The following is a 5813-nucleotide window of genomic DNA, read 5'->3' on the forward strand; positions in this document are numbered from 1 at the left end:
CCATGTTCCTTCTGGTTTTGCATGTGACAGGCTTCTGGGCCTTGAGGATTAGAATGAAAAATTCTTCGTTTCATGGTTAGTCGAGGGTCAGAAGAAGCTTGTTTACGTGAGATGGTTTTCCCATCTAAACTTGATAGATTCCTCCAGCATGAGTCCACAGAATGAAGCATATTGACCAAGATACCAAAGGGCTTTCTCCTGGAGGCAAATCCATGAAGATCTGGCAGGTGGCCCAAGAGAGCCAAGTTTCTGCCACTTACTTCCACATCTGACACATCGGTTCTCAGCCCCCCCCCCCCCCCCCCCCCCCCCCCCCCGTATATTGGAATCACTTGAGGATCTGAAGTTATCCTTGGGATCTATTCCTCCTGGAGATTCTGATTTAACTGGTTTGAGAAGGATCTCTGGTGTCCGGATTGTTCATAACTCTCCAAGTAATTCTAATGTGAAGCCAGGGTGGAAAACCACCGAATTAGGGTGACCCATAGATGGGTCCGGGTTGGAAGTTACTAATAGTTACAGTCATTATTATGTGTTGTTTTTTTTTTTAATGGAGTACAGTCAAGAATTCTACATTTAGTTGTATGCAAAGTTATTTCAATTTGTTAAATGCATGACACTCACTTCAGTGATGAGAATTGGGAGTGATGTTAGACCTATTCTAACGAGATTCTGGAGGCAGAGCTTGGGCTTTGGAGATAGACAGACTTGAGGTTGAATGACTTTTGGTTCTTCCAGTTACTAGCTAGGAAGTGTTGACCTCTTACCTCTCCTGAGCTTCAACTTCCTCCTCTGTGGAATGTCTGTAATAATCCCTCCTTTATTAATTTGTTAAAAGGAATAAATGAGATTCAGATAAAGCCCCCGGCATATTAGTAAACACACGGTGACTATTATTGTCTCCCTTTTCATACAGAAAAGGATTTTTAGGCCAAAACCCCCTCTGCTGTGTGTCTTTTCCAAGTAACACAGTTAACTAGCATAAAATCTGGAACTAGAACTGATGACTTCTAGTTAGGGGCTGGTTCTTTGGCAGAACCACAGTAACGTGGCCAATGTATTATTTAGAAACAGTAGCATCTTTCCCCTTAAAGGTTGCTTCTAGATGATTATTACCTGTAATGGCCCAAATCATCACGTCTCCTTTCCCTCCTCTTTCTTTAGCTGCATAATTAAATTTACAAGAGGCGGTTAGTGCAGGCCAAGGCGTACCTTATGTGGCAATAAGAATAATATGCTTTAGAGCAGATAATAAACATGCGATTCCCAATGAGAGCAAGCTGCTGAGGGTGATTCCTCCCTGACTAGCCGTAGGCGGCACAAGTGACCGGGCTTGAATATGATTCTGCACTGTTCAGTACAATAGTCCTAGCCACATGCAGCTATTTCAATTAAAATTAAAAGGAATTAAATTAAAGAAATCTAAAACTTTAGTTACTCGGTTGGACTGTCTACGCTTAAAGTGCTGAGTAGCCGTATATGCCCAGTGGCTGCTGCACTGAACAGTTCGAATCTGGAACATTTCTACCATCGCAGAAAGTTCCATCGGTCAATGCTGTGCGAAGGGGCCCTACTTGTTTCTTTGGATTTGCCATTGCATCGAAGTTTGTGAGTCGCTCTATGAATGACGTTACCTCCACAGCAATCACATGAGAAAAAAAAAAAAAACGACGGGGGCGTGATATGAAACTAAGGTGGGAGGGAGAGTGCAGGAAGGAAGAGAAAACAGGTTGGCTTTCGAAATGGACATCTGGCGAGTGACAGTTCAAGCGAGGATAAACTGTCCCCCGGGTGAGTCAGCAGAAAGGCCCTGGCGGAGGGGCTCAGGAGGTGATTCGGCAAGGCTGGGGGTGGGACACCGGGTGACACAGGCTCCGGCCACCAGGGTGCCCACGGGGCTCCAGGCGTGCTCCCGGCGGCTGTCGCCATGGCAACGCCCAAGCCGGGGGGGGGGGGGGGGGGCACAGCCGCCCCGGGCGCCCCCCGCGCGGCCTCACAGACCCCTGCGGCCCCCCCGGGCTCCGTTTAAGCACCGTTTATTGCAGTAAAAATAGGAAGACGCGGAAGGGAAACCGGCCACCAAACCTGAGAGCGAATAACGATGCGAGGCCTCGTCCGCGAAACAAACCAAAATCGGTGCATTTGAACTCTGACGCCGTCCTGGGGCTGTATTTGAATCTCGGCTGAGACGCCCTGTCCCCTTGCTCCGCATCGAGGTTAAGGGGGGCCGCCCCCCCGCCCCCAGCCCCTGGTCCTCAAGCTCGTAGCAGGAGGCCCCTCCCGTTTTGCAATAATCCAAGTACCTTTGCTGGCAATCAGGTCGGAGGGTAGGAAGTAAAATGCACCCCCCCCCTCCGTCCGTGTGATTGGTTTTGACCAATGCAGTGGCAGTGGGAGTGACGTGTGTCACCTGCGGCTGGAGGTGGGAAGGGAGCCCGCCCGCAGGGTTCAGACGGTGGAGGCCCCCCCAGAGGTCGGCTTAGAGCCGGGCGCCTCACCCGCTAGATGGACTTGCGCCTTAGGATGGTGTCCTATCCTGTCCCCTGCAGTAGAGACCAAGGTGTAGACCGCTGAGATTTATTTATTTTTATTTTTAATAAGATCTTATTTATTCATTCATGTGAGATAGAGAGAGAGAGAGAGACAGGCAGAGGCAGGCCCCACGCAGGGAGCCCGACGTGGGACTCGATCCCGGGTCTCCAGGATCACGCCCTGGGCCGGAGGCGGCGCCAAAGGCTGAGCCACTGGGGCTGCCCGACCACTGAGATTTAGAGGCTTGTTTCTAAACACAGCATCATCTAGAGTCTTTTAACTCATACACTGGCGATGCTCAAGTAAAAGTGAATGAAAATCAAACGGAAAGAGTGGGAAATGTGAGGACAATGAACAATTCAATGTAAACTGTGGATTTCAAGAATATCTTGTCTATCGGAGGATCAGCTTAAATAAAATAATTAGTTTAAGGTGTTATTATTATTATTTTTTTCTATGCCGGTATTTTTATCTCGCAAGCAAGATTTATTGTTCTTGGCTTAGGTCAAAGCAAAAAATTAGCCCTGTACTACTGACTGAATTAGTCTTCTCAGACTTCTTGAGGACAAAATGTACATAAAAATATTAGAGCAGGGGATCTCTGGGTGGCTCAGCGGTTTGGCGCCTGCCTTCAGCCCAGGGCATGATCCTGGAGACGTTTGATCGAGACCCACATCAGGCTCCCTGCATGGAGCTTGCTTCTCCCTCTGCCTGGGTCTCTGCCTCTCTCTCTCTGTCTCTCTCTTTCTCTATGTCTATCATAAATGAATAAATAAAATCTTTAAAAAAAATTTGATGATGCCCACATGTAAAATTGTTTTTAAGAATTTTAATAAAAGGGACGCCTGGGTCGCATGGTTGAGTGCCTGCCTTTGGCCTGGGCCGTGACCTGGAGTCTTGGGAGTGGAGTCTTACGTGGGGCTCCGTGCAGGGACCCTGCTTCTCCCTTTGACTCTGTCTCTGCCTCTCTCTCTCTGTGTCTCTCATGAATAAATAAATAAAATTAAAAATTTTTTAAATAAAATATTCCAGTTCTTATATTCAAATATATAGCCACATACAAAATCTGTTGAAAGATGAATGGATATATACTTATTATGTTATCTGATATTTTTAATATCATTTTGGGGGGAGTCCTGGGGAACAATTTAGAAGACATATATTTTATTTTTATTATTTTATTTTATTTAAGTAGGTTCCACACCCAGCATGGAGCCTAACATGGGGCTTGAACTCATGACCCTGAGATTCAGACCCGAGCTGAAATCACAAGTCAGATGCATAACTGACTGAACCACCTAGGTGCACCTACTTTTATTATTTTAGATAAATAGTTCAACTTTACTAGTTCATCAGGGTTTCAACATAACGGATTCTGAATGACACGGATATTTTAAAAAGCCAAATAGATTGTTAAGGTAGTAAGATTTGTCACAATTAAAGCTGTATTCCAATTTTTTAAAGTGAAATCCAAGATAGCTTCGAGCAATGGCAGCCTCTCTTCTGTGTCTCCTCAAAAAAGCAGCTTATTTAGATATATCAACCCTGATGTGGGTGCGTGTGTGCGTGTGTCTGTGTGCTCGGTTTTAAAACTTAGATGTGATATAAAATATTAAAAAATTAAAAAGCATAAAGCAATCCTGTTATTTGGTAATCACAAATCCTAACACCGAATCCTTTAGACATCCAACCAAGACAAATAAATATAGAAATCAGAAAATAATTTCTGCTGGATTTTAGAAATTCCATGGCTGAGATTTCCCTTCGGTTACCTTGATACTCAGCAAATAAAATCGACTTTAGCAACTTTATTTTTTTCCTTTTTAAGTGCAGGCAACTTAGAAGTGAAGTAGGATGTCTCAGGGCATGTCTTCCCACCCATCTTCAGGATCTAAGACGATCTGCCAGTTGGCCAGTAAGGGGAGCCATCACAAAGTAATTGCAGACACATGCCAACCATTTCTCCTAGATTTCAAGTTTGTGAGGGTTTTTCTAATGTGTACCTTGTTCTTCAGTGAATTTTCTAGGTCATTGCTGACCATGCTGCCGAAACGGCAGGCCACCAGTAGTAAATGCTGCAGAAAAGCTCAGATGCTGTGCTGTTTCTTTGGAATCTCTCTCTCCCCGTGTCCCATGCTGTTAGAAAAAGCTTCTATTACACAGGATCCAGGCCAAAGGCTGTGATCTGAGTCCTGCTGCTGCTCTAATGTCTGCCCCTACTCAGGTCTCTTTATTAACTCCTCTCACCCCTCCAATAATACATGGAAATTACATGTTTCTTTCAAGTCCACCTACCCACTCCTTTCAGGAAAAGCCATTTGTTCCCATGCACCTGGAGCTAATTCTCACTTCCTGCATCTTATCCACTGAGCCAACCCCCTGCCCTGCCGCCTCCTCCCAGACCCCCCTAGATGCCATTTTCCCCCTTCTGGAGGTCTGAGCTGGTGTGTTTTGGGACTTGCCCAAAATGAAAGAATTCAAGCGTTGAGTTTTTCCAGGTATGGTATTATTGTGTATTGTTTCATGAGGGCAAGCGTTTGAGTGTGGCAACTAGCCAAGCATAGTTGTTTCAAGAAAAGTCAATAATGCATATTACAAACATGTTTTGGTGACCAAACACAGCCTCCAAGCTATAGGTCTCCCCTAGAAAAGTGAGGCAATTATCTCAATCAGTCAAGTGAAAAGGTCTATTTATGCTTCAATTCTCTGGCTAATTCAGGCAAAAGTAAAATTTTCATCTGAATGATCTCAGTAATTGGCTTGCTGCTTTGCTTTACCAGTGAAACCTTGACAAAGAAGCACAGGCTGTTCCATACCGACAGGGTGGTGGTAATCATAGGGAACATGTGCATGGAAAACATCTATGAAGAAGTACATTAGTGTTGTTGAGGTGTTGTTGAGAGATTCCAGCGAAGATAGCTCCTTAACCATAGTGCTGGTAAATACATGTATTCATTTTTTAAAATCTAAGTCCAAAACTTTACGTTGATCTCTTTTACTGCCACGTGTCTTTCCTTCTTTTTTTCATGTGATGGATATGGAGATCTACCAGCCAAATTCATATCAGGGCAAACTTATCTCGCTTTTGGGAATGACCTCAGCTGCAGAGAGATGTCTTGCTCAAAAGCATGACCTACCTGGGATACTCACATCCAATGACTGCTCATGGCAGGGACATAAAGATCTGACATTTCTGGCTCACTAGGGGACATCTCCAGTGGGCCACATCGACTCTGTGAGTTGGCCTGAGGCCTTGTTAGATCTGCGTCACAGTTGAACCT

This window comes from Canis lupus, chromosome 34 (assembly GCF_048164855.1).
Source record: "Canis lupus baileyi chromosome 34, mCanLup2.hap1, whole genome shotgun sequence".
NCBI lineage: Eukaryota > Metazoa > Chordata > Mammalia > Carnivora > Canidae > Canis > Canis lupus.